This window comes from Panthera leo, chromosome B2, assembly GCF_018350215.1.
Source record: "Panthera leo isolate Ple1 chromosome B2, P.leo_Ple1_pat1.1, whole genome shotgun sequence".
Taxonomy (NCBI): Eukaryota; Metazoa; Chordata; class Mammalia; order Carnivora; family Felidae; genus Panthera; species Panthera leo.
Genome location: NC_056683.1, coordinates 91610094 through 91628337, shown reverse-complemented (window position 1 = coordinate 91628337; position 18244 = coordinate 91610094). Strand labels below are relative to the sequence as shown.

General features: G+C 33.7%; 1 pseudogene; it reads left to right on the top strand.

The window, feature by feature from the left end:
• The first annotated feature begins 2440 nt into the window (after positions 1 to 2440).
• On the top strand, positions 2441 to 9168 carry LOC122220734 (annotated as a pseudogene).
• The last annotated feature ends 9076 nt before the right edge of the window (positions 9169 to 18244 follow it).

Below are 18244 nucleotides of genomic sequence, written 5' to 3'. Positions count from 1 at the left end.
TAGTTACCATATTTTAAATCTTTCAAGGTGTTTCTTGTCCTCAAAACTTTAAAGATGGCTTTATTTTCTTGTTTTATGGAAACAATACATCTTATCTGTCTAAATACGGTCGGGATATTGTTTTGCTCTGCTTCCTGCACCAGCTTTCTTCCTTCTACATGTGTGGTTTGTCTCTTTATTTTAGTTTGTTCTTTATTTCTAAAGATCTATTTAAATGTTTGGTCTTTTTCGGCTCTCTTTGTTTAAGATAAGGCACTGAAAAGGTGACGGCGGTGTCTATGTGAAAGAGTACATGAAGGACATGTCTGTGACTTTACATGGGATCCAGTCTTCTCGTTTGGAGATTGTCATATCTCAGATATGATGTGATGGCCTTTTTCCTGGGGCAGTTGTTTTTCAAGATTTGGGGATGGGGACCATGAACTACCTATGTATGCCTACTTTTGTTAAGAACGTAAAATATATTTGGACAATGATGCCAAAGTTTAATAGCTAAATTTGTATTATGTCATTAACTATAGCTTCAAACCTCATGTCCCATGCCTCTGAGTTTGGTGTCCTATGATGTCTGGAGTCCTTTGGTTCAATTTCCTCTGTGAGAAAAACTCACATTTTTTTATGGAGGACACAGAAGTTTAGGTATCTTGTTACTTGGTGTGTGATACTCTATTTTCTTTAAGTTTGAAATATCTTAGGGATTCTATAAAGGATCTGATTTCTATGTTAGTTTCTCCTGTTTCCTGCTTAGATTGCAAATTCTTTGGGTCTCAAAAGTCAATATACATTCTTTTTTTCTAGTTTTTATCTTTCAATAACATTTTAAATATTTTATTCACTTTTTTCCTATCTCTAGTTCACTTTTACTCCTCTAATGCCAATTTATTAAGGCTTGGGAAAGAAGAACATATAAAATATGTAATATGTTTTTCTTGAGATTGCTCTCTTTCTAGTCACCTTAAAAAGAGATCTCAGCCATTACTCTGGCTTTAAAATTGTCAAATATGCAATTAACTCCAAAAACAGTCACTTTATTTATGACATCACCACTATCTCACAGCCTTCAATGTCTGTGGTATACCTGACATCTCACTGAATGGTGTATTGCCACTGCAAATGCCACTACCAGCTTTAGCACAATTTATTAATTCTCCAGCTTCCCACTCCTGTTCATGTTTTTCCAGTTTGGGTTAATAATATCACCTTTGTCTTCGTTAACTACATAAAACATTATGTGGGAAATTTTGTTTTTACTCTTACCCCATAGTCATTGTGTTTTGTCAGCCTTCACTTCTGTTCTTATTGTTGCTATTTCGAAGATCTCTCATTTTATACCTCCTTGACTACTTAACCTTAGATTTAATGTCCTTGTTTATAAAATATAGAGAAGTGAGAAACAAAAGTAGTAAATATTCATTTACTGGTATACATTAGTATATGTTTTTTTACCCACAATCAAATTTAATGTTCACAATGTTCTTATAATGTAATTGTTCTTATTTTTAAACATTTTCAATGAAATATTACAAGGATATGATAAACTGAATTAAATGTATTAGTTTTAAGTATATACAGCTCAGTGAATATTTACTTATACACATACCCAGGGAAGTTCCCTTGTGCCCCTTCTTAGTCAGTCCTGACCCCCAGGCATCAAACATAACCATCATTCTGACTTCAAACACTATTTAATAGTTTTATCTGTACTTAAACTTTGTATAAAAATCATAATACATGTACTATTTTGCGTAGAGCCTCTTCCACTGGAACATAATGTAAATTTTTCCATGTTTGTGTACTTTTTAGTAGTTTTATTTTTAAATTTCCTTGTTATAATTTATCTGTTCTGCTGTTGGATTGACATTTGAGTTGTTTTGATTTTTAAAATATAATGAGTAATATTACTATAAATACTTTGTACATGTGTTTTGTGAGACATACGTAATATTTTAAGAATTTATCGAGAATGAGATTACTAACTTAAATGTATAGTTGTGATTATTGCTGCTGTCTTTAGATTGTGTCTGGAACCATCTAAAGCCTCAACTGCACTAGGTATTAAGAATGACTCAATCATAACAGACAGTTAATACTGTTTGTCAGTTGGGACTTATTTCAAACAAATCATTTACATATTACATTTGCTTCTATATGTTGTTTGAGATCCTCACAAAATGGACACTGGGATCTATGAGGGAATGCCCAAAATGAGCATTCCAGGATATCCAGCAGATTGTTGCAAAGGCTTCTGATGGCCAAGACTTGGAAGCCTCAAAACATCATATCTGCCTACTCAACTGTTCCAACCAGTTGCAAAGGCCAGGCCAATTCAAGAACAATGAAGATAAGGTTTGAATGCTAGGATTAGGAGACCGTCTTTGGAGACCAGCTACCAAATGTATAACGTTTTGTAAACACCCAGTTTTCCAAAAGAGTTACGCTAATGTATAGACACTCCAAGCCCTCCACACCGTCATTAATACTTGAAACTTACAGTACTTTTAATAGTAGCCATCTTGGTGAGTGTGTATAGGCATATAATTGAGATTTTAATTTGCATTTTCCTAATCAGTGTGTTACTGAGCAACTCTAAATCTGACCACTTGAATGTTCTCTGATGTAAAGTGTTTATTTAAATTGTGCCCATTTTTTATTATGATGTTTTATTTATTTTTTATTTGTAGAGATCTTTATCTATTTGAAGTACATATTCTATGTCAAATATACCTATCACTCATACCCTCTTATATGTATTTGTCTTTGCCATCTTGGTAATGTCGTCTATTTATGAAAAAGTTACTAATCACAATAAAATTCAAAATACTTTTTCTTTTATATTTAGTGTTTTATATTCTATTTAAGAAATTTCATCTACACCAAGATCATAACAATATTTTAGAAAGTTTAATTCTAGAAACATTATATTTTATGTTTTTTATTAAGGTCTATAATCCACTCAAATTATTTTTTCTATTTGAGTTGTAATAAAAGTTCATTACATTCCATACAAATATTTAACTGTTCCATGACTACTGAAAGAAATATTCTTTCCTCTCCAAATTTCAGTGGCACTTTTGTCATAAATCCGGTGACTATATATGTTCGGTTCTATTTCTAAAGTTTCAATTACCTTTTTGTGGTCTGTCTATATGCTTTGCCTATGTTTTGTTATATTTTTTCCTAGGTACCTATGTTGGTGGTTTTTAAACCTCTAAGGAAAGTATATATGATAAAGTCTAAGTAATTTGCACCAAATTAATAGCTGGCAAGTGATAGAACAAGGAATTACACCCATCCCTGTTTGCCTAAACAGTTTTGTGTTATTGATACCTCCTAATACAAATTTCTGTGATAATAATATCACTTTCACATAGAATTAGAGTGTAAATTAAACACAATAACAAAAGTGAACCCTCTTTACTAGCTGGAAAGCACTAAAACACCAAATAAATTATTAAAAGATAGATGTATTTTTTACTGGCTCAGAAGGCATCAGTTGTGAGTCCTGTCTATATTAGCTATATGGCATTGAGTAAGGTACTTACATTTTCTGTGACAGAGAATATCTGCCCTCAAACTATGCTTCTTAAATCCTTGCATAAAGTTAGACCATACATTTTTCTAATATCCTTTGTAGGTACTTATGACTATGTGGTTAAATTTAGGTCAATGAAATATGGGCAGCAGCAATCTACAGCTCTTCCAGTTCTGTCCAGTAAAAAATTTCCATGCATTTTCATTCACCATCTACCTTGCCTAATGTGCTGGTTGGATATTAATACACAGGACAAATTCAGAAATCACAAGCTGAAAGAGCCTGAGCTTTCATCAGCCTGCATTCCAGGATGTCTATGTAAACCAGAAAACTTTCCCACATACTTGATTCTGTAAGCTTCTATCAGAAACACCATGAACAAGAAACAAATGTCTATCAAATCAACTCTTTCAGATTTCAAAGCTTACCTGTTTTATAGCATACACTATATAATATTTTGCATTTGATCTGTGTAGTATTTTGCATTTAGTTTGGTACCCATATAAAATCTTTTTTAATATTTAAACAATGTAAAATTTACCCTAAATGTAAAATTTAGCAGTGGCAAAATAAAAAGAATAAAAAAGGAGGGAAACAAGCTGTTTTAATAAACAAGTAGTTGCTTATAGTAAATTTTAGATAAAATGCATGTTGAAAAATACTCCCTCATCTCTGTCTATTGCATTTTATTACACACTATAAATCCTAAAATTAATTAGAACTGCACAAATGATAAAAATAAAATTCCCAAACTACAAACATTTGTTTCAATGCCAACCAAGATACACTAATATGAAATTTTATAATACACTTTCAAGTTGAAAATAGCTTCTCTGGTATTGGAGTTTTATATTGGGGCTCTTTTCTGGGATAAAAACTATATATTGTTTATAGTAGCATTCATGTGTAAAATGTAGTTCAGAAAATATTCTATAAACTTAATCAAGCATACAATTTTGCATTTTAAAATTACTGGTTCCATTTTTTTTTTTTTTTTTTTTTTTTTTTTACTTTGTGGAATGGTTAAACGGCTAAGTGTTCAAAAAGACTCAGGAAAGTAGCATATTAATTCTTGATTTATTTAAATCATTTTTCCTCTTTCTCTCCATCAGTATCAGAGTCATAAAAAATAAAAAGAAACACATAAGAAGTAGTTCTGTAGCTGTTACATCTCTCTCGTCAGGAGTACAACTGACTGTGGTGCCAGCATCCCAGCAGTCGCCTGGGGCTCTGTCAAAGATTTATCTGTTGAAGGATAAACCGTCTTTAATACATTGCTCTATTCATAATCTCTTAGATTTCTGTGATATTACATTATATTACAACTCCTACTTCAAAGATCTCAGAGAGCCTCACAGATGTCATATATTTCAATCTCAAACTCCCTCCAAGGTCAAATCTGCAAAAAATTATTTCTCCTTTTTTGTGACAGGATTTCTCTAAACATGCAGCAACCATAATGAAGTGTTCAGCACAAACAACTTTCTGCCTGTAATCACAATTATGCGGTGGAATATGCAAAAGTAAAAATAATCATAAGATAACTGAATTTTTAGTTGTAATAATTTTTCTGACTTAAATTGTTTCATCATGATAATTAAACAACTGATGAGAAAACTTTACAAAACCTTCATTATTCAGTTATATGCATACTTTAAAATTTATTCTTACAAAAATAGTGTTGCTATTTTTTTTTTCAAAATGAGGCAGTATGTTCTCATGGAAAATGAATTTGATTTGTTTTGAATTAAAATCACCTTTCTATTTTGATTCTTTTTATTTTTTTAACGTTTATTTATTATGTTGAGAGAGAGAGACACACACAGAGTCCAAAGCAGGCTTCAGGCTCTGAGCCGTCAGCACAGACCCCGACATGGGGTTCGAACCCACGAACTGTGAGATAATGACCGGAGCTGAAGTTGGACGCTTAACAGACTAAGCCACCCAGGTACCTCTCTATTTTGATTCTGACACTAATTAGCTATCTAATGTTACTATGAAATCATCAATTAAATATTGAAAGTTTTGTGCACTCTATTACTGAACCTAACCAAACCCAACTGATAAAATGGGAAATAGGAAAAAATATTTATGTATACATGTGTATATTTTTTATCTTAAAATTGCAGAAAACTAAGATCAGTATATAATAGCTACCACTTGATGAGCATCAACTAAGCATCAGAATGAATCAAATAAACTCTATTTACCAGTAAAGATAAAAGTAATATTTTGTAGGTCAGGATATTGAGAATCAAGTGGGCTAAGTAACTTTTAAACTCATCTAGTAAGTGGATGAGCTTAAAGGTGAATCAAAGTTACTAACCTTTAAATTTTGTGTGATACTGTAGTGACGTGCTATTTGGTGAATATCTCATATAATTTAGGAGAGAAAGCCAGAAATATTTATAAAATCGCCTTCAAACTAATGACATATATGTTGAAATGCCCACTATTCTCTACCAGCAGCAGTAGTCTTGGGCTTGAACAAATGTGCACACTCCTGGGACACAGTAGACCAGGTTTATTTAGTTTTAATGAAACATAGAGGACAGCCAATATGAGCACACACAACAGAATGGCAGATGTGTCCTGACTTTCAGGGCAGCTTCTGATTGTCTTCATTACTTGGCACTGAGACACACCTGATCAAGAGACACAGCCAAGTGGATAAGGAACTCCTCAGTTTAGGGAATTGTCATCTCCGGCATCCCTTTAGGTCTTATCTGGGCACACAGCCTTCTAATAATGATATGACTAGCTCCTACTCTCTGGTTTAGCAACATTCCATCAGTTACTGGTTACTTGTCAATTCTACATCGTAAATTATCAATCTGAGCAGCCAGATGACTACATGGCAACCTCAACAGGATTGTCATTTATTTTGTGTCTGATACATTCCTATATATTGCATGAGTAAGGAGTACAAGATGGATTATAAGGGAAAGTCAAATTCTCAGGCATTCTTGAGGTTAGAGGAAGACTACAGGACACTTGTTTAACCATTCATTTCAGATCCTATCAAGCTTATGCACCTGACTTAAGTGGAACTGTATGAAGCCAATTCCTTTCTGCCAAAGGCTCCCATACATGCTGCTTCTAATTCTCTGTTGAGGTGTTAGTTTTCTCTTCACACAAAGTCTTTGCACATATATGTCTAATCTGCTCTTTTCGGGTTGGAAGATGTTCTAAGGGCACAGATCTTGTGCAAAGGAAAAAAAAAAAAAACATTTAGAGACAAGGAAACTATGTTCTAGTCATACTATCCCCTGACATGAGGACATCAAGGAAATATGTTTAATTCTCTGATTCTTAATCTGTATATTAGGTGGGATTGACTAGATGGTATCAAATCCCATTTACAAATCATGGGGCACCTGGAAGGCTCAGTTGGTTAAGCGTCCGACTTCGGCTCAGGTCATGGTCTCACAGTTCATGAGTTCCAGCCCCACAGCTGGCTCTCATTGCAGAGCCTGCTTCAGATCCTCTGTCTTCTTCTCTCTCTCTCCTCCCCCCTCAAAAATCAATAAATAAACGTTTTAAAAAACTATTTACAAATCAAATATTCTTTATTTCTGTGAGTCTAGCAAAACACTTAAGTTGGGTAGGAGATTTGGGATGCTTTCTATATAGCAGTATGCATTTTTGTTGCTGATGGCAGAAAGAGAAACTTAGGGACCAAGAAAGGCAGCTTGCTTATATTTTAATTTTCTATTGTGTTTATTCTCAGATGATTGCACATCGCTGCCCATTGCCATGTAACTTGCAGGGCTTTCCTATGGAAGGAGCGTACTTCCTGTTCTTGTCAGGCTTGGTCATGAGAATTTGTTTGGCGTAAGAATTTGAGTAGAAGTGACATATGACAGTTTTGAGGAGAACCTTTAACACTCATTACATGTTTCAGTAGCTTACTTGAACGTTTCCATCTGTTCCAAAGCCAGCATGCCTCAATAGTGTCGATCCCATTGAAAACACATAGCACTAAAGCTCAGCAAACTTGCAGTCTAAATGTAATGAGAGAAAATATATCTTTGTTTGAAAGCCACTGATAATAAAGTCATCAATTCCAGATGATTCAATAAACAATCTCAAAAACCAGACTTCTACATAGCAATATCTCAATACCTTCCATCTCAAAAGTGACTCATGTATGTATCTCATTTTGCAGACATTTGTAAACCTATGTAATTTAACTTCCCCAGAATATTTGTGTGCATGTATCTGAACATAATAAAGCAATTCATCCTGACACAAGAACATAAAGTAAAATATTATTTGATATTTTAATGCATCAGATGAAAGTAAGATGCATCAGCTGACTATAATTAAATTTATACTACTTATCTATTTGCATTTGGTGATTATCAAAATACCACATACTAAATTGTTAAAATTGGATGGTTTAAATAAACAAACTCATTTGGCAATCTCTTTACTTCACAAACTCCCTAATAACATCCCCCAAAATTGTAATTAGCATTGTTAGTGCCAATGGTTCATCAGAATTGATTAGTAATAGATTGTAATAAAGGAATAAATGATATATTGAGTGTTTAATCAATTTCAGAAATCTTTCTATGACTTTAAACCTTACTCAGATACAATATAGAAAGTAACATTGAGTAAATATTAGCTTACTTTACTTTCAAAATCATTAAATCATTTATTTAATGATTTTGAAATCATTTAAAATTCATTTTCAGATATTTTTTCTGGATTGGTTAGAAAAATATACGTTCAAGATACTATATGCAATAAGTGTTAAAAATATAGATATAACCATTTTATTTATTCACCTTATATAAAAAGAATTAATAAAAGAAACATTGAAATATTGCTAATTAGGCTGGTTTTAGGATTCCCTCCACAGTGTAGGGCAAGGTAGCCCAGCACCCCCACACTTTGCTGCCTCCAGCCTTAGACTGTCCTGCAAGCTGAGCCCTGGGCCCACCGCTTCTTGCCTCAGCTCCCAGCCTCTAAGTGGTGGCAGGAGACAAAGCTGTAGATAAAACTTGCCTACTGTTCAGTTAATTACACAACCAGCGTATTTCCTAGAGAATATATCCTCGCTGTCTTTTACAACTACTCAGCTAGTGTATGGTAGACGGAACACCGGTGAAATCTGAGTTTGTGGGATACAGGTGGACAAGTAGATTATGACCGATTATGTCCCCGATCCTGTCTGCAAAAAGATGAATTCTTAATTTGTTTTTGTGAGTCCTGCATCATTTGAAAATGTTCAAGCAAAGTGGTACCCTGAACTGCGACACCACTGACCCAACACCCCCATCATCCTGGTGGGGACTAAACCTGATCTCAGGGACAACAAAGACATGATTGAGAAACTAAAGGAGAAGAAGCTGATTCCCATCACCTACCCGTAGGAAGTGACCATGGCTAGAGAGATGATGTTGTAAAATACCTGGAGTGCTCAGTTTTCACACCTCAAGATAGGGTTTGGTGAAGCTATTCTGGCAGTTCTTTGCCCCTCTCCTGTCAAGAAAGAGGAAGAGAAAATGCCTACTGTTAGAAATGTCTGGCCCTTCTCCTGCTCTGTCCTCCTTGGAACCTTTTTACACTTTGCTCAAAGACAGTGGAGCTTTCCCACCCAAAGCCAAGTTTTTGTTGTAGTTTAGTTTTTCTATAAAATCATTTTGAACCAATCAGTAATTTTTAGGTTTTCTTTAAAGTGTAAGACTTTACACTTTCACATTACATTAAAATTTAGCCCTAAAATGGCAAACTTCCTTAAAGCCTTATTTTTCAAAAGCTCTTATTCTTGCTCAGATTGAGAGCTGACAAAACACCTTGTGAAATAAATTGCATTGTTGTGCTGAGAACACTAAGCACTAAACCATTAAAGACCTCTTTGTCTTTAATATTTTTATTTATTTTTGAGACAGAGAGAGACAGAGCATGAGCACTGGAGGGGCAGAGAGAGAGGGAGACACAGAATCCAAAGCAAGCTCCAGGCTCTGGGCTGTCAGCACAGAACCTGATGCAGGACTCGATCACATGGACTGTGAGATCGTGACCTGAGCTGAAGTCGGACTTTTAACCAACTGAGCCACCCAGGAGCCCCATGACCTCTTTGTCTTTAAGAAGAGACTGCAGAATCTAAAGCTTGGAAATGCAGACACTTCCTAACTAGTTTCTGATAAGAAAGTTTAGAGCCTCCTTCACGAAATGTTACCATTTAATGCACCCATAATTTATCAGACTGTGTCCACTCCCTAACACTTACTGTAGGTCATAATGGAATGAGTGTAATGACTCAACTCTTTAGATCAATCTTTTTGATTTTGCAGTGAGATTTAAAACAAACAAACGAATGAACAAAAACTTTAGTGTATTTGTTTTTGCTGATATTTTGAACAGACCTCACTCCTGCGTCCCTCTGATGAAGTATCTGCTCTAGCCACGCGCACGGGGTGGAGTGGCCTTGGCACCTGATGTGATCAAAGAATAAAGACAATATTTTGACAAAATCTGGAGATTATTTACACTATAATTCATCAAAATGTGTAATAATTAAAATGTGTAAATGTTTCGCCGGTAAATTTTTAAAAGGTTAATCTCTGTCAAATGCAGTAAATGAAAAAAGGTAGGTATTATCATTAAGTGTTTTAAGCTTTCGGTTTTTCAGTAAAGTTGCTAATCAGCTAATCTTAAAATGGAGGTTATCTGGAGTTATTTTTGTGGACCCATTGTAATCACAGGGTCCTTAAAAGTAGAAGCAGGAATCCGAAGGGAAAATCAGAAATGGCAGCATGAAGACTGGCACAACACGGCAAACTTTGATGATGAAAGTAGGGGCCATGTGTCAAGGAAAATGGAACCACTAGGACAAACAAACAAGAGACAAAGAAATGGATACTAGAGTCTCACTCCAGAAAGGAGTGCACCATAACAATGCCTTAATGTTAGCCTGTGAGATCTATATCAGACTTCTGATCTACAGAACTGTAAGATTTGTGGTGTTTTAAGTCACTAAATTTGGTATAACTTATCACAGTGGCTATAGAACGTTAATACATCTATCCAATACATCTCATTGCAGTCTTGAGCAGTATGAAATTTTATTATATTCAAATTATATTGATAATAAAAATAGAAAAAGAAGAAGAAAATGGAAAAAACTAAGAAACAAAATTGAGATTATTTACATCCTATCTGTAAAAGGCGTCTCCCTCTTCACATTGTGTCATAGACTCTAAGGATAAAGTTCTTTTGGCTAGCAAAAGAGCGGACACAGGATTAAAACAAGAGATGGCTAATGTCCAGGAAAAAGACAAGAGCCTCAAATAAGGGTCCTTGCCCCATATTTATTCAGATCAGAAGGCTTACAAACGTGATGGGCGTGCACAAAGAGACAAAGAAAGTGTGAACATTAACTTGGGGACATGAGGGGGGAAAGGGGGTTTTGAAGATATACAGTGTTTGGGGTTTGGGTCAATATAAAACAAAATCTGGGTACCAGGCAGATGGGTAGATGGTTGTTAACAGCAGACAGGAGGCGCCATGCCTGTTTATCTTTGCTAGCCTAGGGGTTGAGACAGATGGGGGAAATAACCTCAGAGTTAATAAGACACCTTTTCTTTTGTTAACCATCTCCACCCCAGGCTGCTTTGCCTACAGTTCAGCAGTCCATAGTCCAGTTCACCAGTTTACCTAACTTGGCCCTATTCTCCTATGAAAGCAGCTTTCTGCAATGGTACTAAATTGGGGGTGCTTTCACCCTGAATATCTAATCTTGTTATTCCTATGTATTGGACACTTTTGTGCCATTTCTATTTCAGGCCTTTGCCTCTCTCTCTTTTTTGGGGGGCTCTGTACCCCTTCCCTATTTTGGGGTACCTTTGCACCTCCCTATCCCTGGCACTTTTGTGCCTCCCTATTCTCAGAATGTCTTTACAACCCCCTATTCTTGGAGTGCCAATCTGTTTTACCCAAACTCGGGTGTGAGCATTTTATGACTGTAATTTCTTTATGCCTTGTTAACCCATTGGTGTAAGCCCAGAGGATTCCTAAACTTATCCACCACAACATTGTTATAACTAGATATAGTCACCTACATTTTGAAAATTACAATAAATGTAACTGGTAAAATTTAAGCAACCTTCTAAATTCCAATTCATTCAGTAAACTGCTAGCAAATTACTTTTTTAAAACTCTTTTTATTTTATTATTTCTTTCTTTCTCAGAAATATTTGCTAGCATTACATTAGCTAAGGAATAAAATACCTATGCTTTAATATGGTACTTTATACATCTAACATCTGGAGTTAGCTTTTTAATATCTCTTCTAGTATTCTGACAAGAGAATTTTCTGTTCTGGTTGTTCTGGTATACACTTATCCAGGTGTTATTTTTTTGTTTTGTTTTGTTTTGTTTTTTAAACTTTCATATTAGGTTACTTTTTCTAACTTTGTACCTCTATACAAATCTACTACTGTTTATGGAAAATTTTTGAATTTCTGATGGCCATTCATGGACTTATTCAACAAACACATATCCATATAGTAGTATAGATATATGATAGTGTGTATCTATAAATAGTATGTCTATAGTATAGCTCTATATCTACATATATAGTACAAATACATAGATAGCAGTAACATAAAGAATCATTTGTTGTGAGGAAAAGACAGAGATCAGGAGACTGGTTTTGAGGCTAACCTTTTTCCAAAGAAAGGAAAATGCATAAAGATTCATACTTATTTACTACTGCATTTTTAAGTAGTGATGAATGTACCTAATGTGTTTAGATATCTGCAACATATGTATTATTATATCAAAATACCTATGATTTCTATTGGTGACAAAGCATTAGGTTGTAATCATATTACTGTAAGTTGTAATCATCATAATGGAAAGAGTGCTAAATTTTTGTTAGAGATTGGTGAAAATGAAAACATAATATTTCCCATCCATGTTCAGGGATCCTTCGAGTTAGATCTACAGATCTCAGTTTAAGGACCCTGTGGTCCAGGCCTAGATCCAATGATCCAGGATTAACTTTCCATAAATGCCTTTCCTTAAAGTGCAAGTCATAATTTTGTGATTCGTCAATTCGAGCGCTGTGTCCAGCTCCTTGCTAACAGAGTGGAGCTTGCTTAGGATTCTCTTTTTTCCTTCTCTCTCTGCCCCTCCCCTTCTTGTGCTGTCCCTGTATCTCAAAGTAAATAAACTTAAAAAAAAAAAGACTATGAAGAACAACAGTCATTAAGTATAGATTTATAAGTGATCCAGATAATGCAATCATTCTAGCAGACTTTAGAATAAGTATGGTTAATATGATCAAGGAAATAAAGGACAATATAAAAAATTTTACCAAAGGACTTGAAACTATAAAAGAAGAACCAAATGTATATTTTAGAACTTAGCTACAATAACTGAAATTAAAATCACCAAAGCTCACAGCATCACTTTATTGAAAAGACACTTCTCTCTTCCTATTTTGAGTTTCCAGAGTAATCAAAATCATTGAGCAACTGTCTCTTTTAGCTCTTACTGCTTCTTGTCACTTTTCCCCCAAGATTTCTTTATCTGCTCAGTCTCTAGAGTCTGCACCTCCTAAAACTCCTTCTATTATATGACTTCAGCTGTTACACCACCCAAGATTTCCAAATTAGTGTTCTATGTCATCCTTCACAATTTCTGATCAATTGCCCTTGAATGGGTATAGTATTCACAACAAATTTGACAAGTATTTACTTATCAACACTTTTCTTGACCTTTTAAAAAATTGTTTCTCCAAAAAAGAAACAAGCTCCTTGAATATTGGTGTTCCTTTGAAACCTAAAGTATTCAATGCTGTGATTTTCATATGGCAGACATACAAAATATATTGACAAATACAACTTTTACGAGAATCCTTATTTAGTTTAGTGACACATTATTACAGTTTCAGAACAAATGCAAGCATTCTTAGTATTTATGAAAGTATCAGGCTTTCAAAATTAATCTTTAATAATCTTTTTCATTATGATGACATCATTTAAATTGTTAATGTTTTAGAAATGACTTACTTGGGAAACTAAAATGTCAATTTTAAAGATCCTCTAGGCAAAGCAGATTTTTTTAAATTTATGGTCCTTCATTTTGAAGCTAAATAGATTATTTTTTCTCATGTTATTACATTTCACCATTTTAATTATTGAATGTGTTCAGAGATGAAAATGACTATGAAAAGAAATGCCTGCCTTTTTTTTTTCTTAACAGGCATCACTTACTGATTAGTTTGCTCTAACAGGTACTTTGGGAATGAAACACAGTTATTCTGTGCTTACAGTCTATTTGTCTTCTGAATTACCAGACATAGTCACTAGGCATCCACTTATGCAGCAGAGGAACTAATATTCCTGATGAGGGCAATACATAAGGCAATCTGTACTCCTAGTATGGAATGTGTATAAACAAAATGCAAAAACTAATCAAGCTAACTAGAGTATGCAATGATGAAATGAGATGAGGTATATGAGTTCACTTTTTAACTGGGAAAGCAAGGCACAAATGTAAGCTACTAGAAGCATAATTATTCTCATAACTTCTGCTTAATGGTTTGTTGAATTTAAAAACACCTCCAAATTTCATATTAAATGTTATATATTGATAACAATTGTAAAAATATTTCACATGAGTGAAAGCTCAAAGGAAAATGGCAGGCCAGAATGTTTAGCACCTCAAAGACAAAGAATCGTAGAAGGGTAGGGGAAGAATGTGAGAGAAAAAAGAAGGGGGGAAGGGATAAAACAATTCTCACACAGGATAGTATGGCTGAAGTTGAAAAGCAAAGTAGCACAAAAATATTTTATGTAATTATTATTATTATTATTATTATTATTATTATATAAAGCCATCAGAGTTGAGCTCTGATGAGCTTAATATGAATAGTTATATTTCATACAAGTCCCAGTGTACCTCAGCACTCTGTAATCAACCACATCATATTTCTCTACTGAAAGATGAACAGCATTTTCAGAGCTGTTTAAATGCTGGAAAAGAGTATATACAGTTATACATTGGGAATACCTTATTCAAAATCATGAATTCGAAAGAAATCCTTGGAGTATATCTTGAGATCTATGTTTGAGATTATATTATGAGGTAAAATAGGGTCAACTGGCCTGTTTTGAAGAAACAGACCCAAATATATGTGCTTTACTCTTCTTTTCTCCATGTACATTTCCCTGCTTTAACTTCCATCAGATTGTGGATTTTTATGTAGGCAGCTGCTCATCAGCAGCTTTTTAAACCACAGGATGATAGGAAGCATATCAGTTTAAAAACATGTCAACACAACTTTAATTTCCTCCACGCTTTATTTACCCTTCCATTCATATTGCTTCATAATATTAAAAATCCCAAAAACCTTGTTTTATAATATGACCCAACTCAAAAGTACACAATGGGAAAATGCATTCTCTGGTTTTAATATCAAGACGTCTCATGTTAGTCCCAATGGTTGTTCGTTGCTTTATAATAGAGATTATGACAATAACAATTTTACTTTTATTTTCTTGGTCTTCAAAGGTTGAATATGAAACATTAATATTTGGGAAAGTCTGTTTTCTTCCTTCACCAAGAAATTCTAAGATTTGTCCATCCAAATGATTTTTGGCCTTTAATGTAGTGAATATATTTCAACCACTTTAAAAATATTTATTTGGGAGTGGTCTAAGGTAAATACATCCAGTTAAAACGGCTTAACTATTGTATATTACCATTGTCTTCAAACTTGTTCTTTTTATATGCTTTAATTTTGAAGGATTGCTTTTCCCTGCATTTATTGGGGCTTTAGCTTTTTTTACATTAGTGACCTGTGTAAGTGCTAAAGGGAGGCACAGAGACATAATGCCTTTAGGAAAAGAGTCATACATTTGGAGTGAAATGTGTTTGCCTCTTAACTGTGTAACATTTAGCTTATGAAATATACTTAAATTCTAAAAAATCAATTTCCTTAGTTAAGACATAGCACAGTTTACAGAAAAAATGTAATCATATGCCTTCTTTATAAATCACTAGCTTAATAAGCACATAAGTTTTACACATGAAAGCATTTTTAATTATAAAAGCCTTAAAGTACATAAAATAATAATTTAATAGACTAGGCTGTAGGAAGTATATTTATACATCCAAAGTTTGTGCATTCAAAATAAAAGTGGATAATATTGGGCATTAAATGTGAAATGATAAAATAGTTAAGAGTCTATAAATTAGTTCATATTGAATTCACTAATTGACAAATAAGCATATTAACTAATTTCCACTGTTTTAGGAATACTAACCACCTTGCCAAGAGCTTTATTTTTAATTTGTAGTTAAAATAATACAAGTTTGAAAAATTTCATTTGAAATGTGAAGCAAGATACAATTAACAGGGGAAATGCATGTGCAAATTAATGGTTGTTTTCATGAGGGGTTTAATCTTCATGTTCATTGAACAGTAGGTGTTACTATAATGAAATCTTGATCCTAGGTGTATAAAATAAAGAATACATACTGTTTAAACTAAAATATTTTGATTTACTTTTATACTGACTCTCTTCCATGTTATATTTCTGACTTTTGTATGAGAAAGTCATACAACTCATTTCAGGCTTAAAAGAAATTCAGGTGGTATTAAATAAAATTTCAATACTTTTTAACATGTCTTGTAGGTAGATTTTATTTAAAAGGAAACAAATATTTAGAGAATTAAAGAAATATATTGAGTTTACACACAGATACTGCATCAAAATTAATTCCATAGAGTCACTGAATATTGAAAATACATAGAAAGAAACAATAAAATGAGGTATGTGTAAACATCCCAGGTTAACCTATAGTAGATGTTATTTTTAATAATGTCTCTAAATAAATTTCTCTGCCTGTACCACTTGCTTTCAATCTACAAAATTAAAGACAGTTTCATGATTAATTTAAAGGAAAGTAGCATAGTCTGTCAAAATACATTAGAAGATAAAAGCATCTAAAATTGTGGAACAAACTTACTTCTTTCTTAACAACAACAACAAAAAACATTAATCAGCAATATCAATATTTTAAATGGTAGTTTTTAAATATTTGCTTTTGCTAAAACAGTATGAAGATATACGTGTGTTGTTTCTTCAGTAGGAATACTTCCAATAAATTAATTTAGTCTGATTTCCTTATCAACATTTGTAAGGTAATTAATAACCCTTGTTAATAAGGTAAAAGTATAGAAGCTAACACATATTGGTAAATTCATTATTTAAACATAATGGATGACATTTAAAATTATATGGTACAATAAATCACCTGGATATTCTTTTCACTATAAACTAACTTTAAGTAAACAGTTTGAAACACATTTTGATGAGTATTTTATCACATTGCCATCAAAGGAAAAGCTTCTTGGTGTCAAAACCGCTGTTTCATGTCTATGTAGGTTATTTGTGTCTGAGCAAACTCATTTATGAGTTTCGGGCAACTTTGTAGGTGAAAAACTGTTTTATGCCATGAAATTATGACTGATTTCAATATTATTTTTGTTCTGTTTTGGGCATATATACAAACTATCTGCTTTAGTTTTTTTAAAATTAAACCAGCTTTTAGGTATATTATTAAAATATTTAGATTTAGATCAGAACTTTATTTTAAACTTTGAATATTCACTTTATTATATAAAATGTTTTATATTATGTTTGCCTGCCCAAGGCCACCTGTACCGAACTGAATAGATGTGAATAAGATGCACAAATTGTATTATTAATCAGAGAAGAATGGAATGTGATGGACCTTCATGATGGGAATTATCAGAAGAACCCACTCTGTGACAGGGCAGGATATTTTTATCAGTCTTCACTGTGGTCTGTAAACTTACAGGCGAGCATATGAGAAAGCATATGCTTTCTCCTTGAAGGAAGCAGGGCACATAGACAGTTTGTAAAAACCTCACAGTTGGTTTCAATATTTCTACACAATGAGCCATTGACCTAGAACACTAGTTTTCAAAATACTAGTTTTAACACTACTTAGTAGTAAAATCAGATCCATTTGGAGGACATGGTAAAACAGAGAGTTGTGGCCCAACCCCAAGATTCTGTTTTGGTAATTCTGTGGTGGAGTCTCAGAATTCACAATTCTAGTAAGTTCCCAGGTTTTGTTGATGTGGCTGGTCCAGGGCCCATGCTTTTGAGAGCCACTGCCTGAGAAGGTACTGTCTTTCTAAGGCACAGCCATCCTTGTGACACAGAGTCAGGGGTGGGGGATGTTTTTGCTTTTTGTTTTTGTTTTTTCCATTGATGATTCTACTCTCAATGATGTTTTTGTTTTTTGTTTTTGTTTTTCGTTTTTTTTCCATTGATGATTCTACTCTCAATGATGATTCTACTCTCTGGATCTTCAACTGATATTAGATACCTAGGTCTGACTTTTTCTATACCAGAAAGATAAAGGGCTGACAATTTTTATATTTTTCTACTATATCTATCATATAGTAGACATGAGGATACTAAAGTGGGTTAGCTGGGGTCTTCTAACCTAGTATAACCTAGAGTAACCTAGTGGAGTTGTAAAGAGATAATACATGATAAAAATGTTAAGTCCGTGGTAAGAAATGTTCAAGGAATATAGAACGTAGAGGAAAGGCAACTAATGCAACAGGGGAAATTGAGTCAAAAAAGGCGTTGTGAAGTTGCATCTTAAAAGATGAATGGCAGTTGCCCAGTGAAATATTTTTAGCAA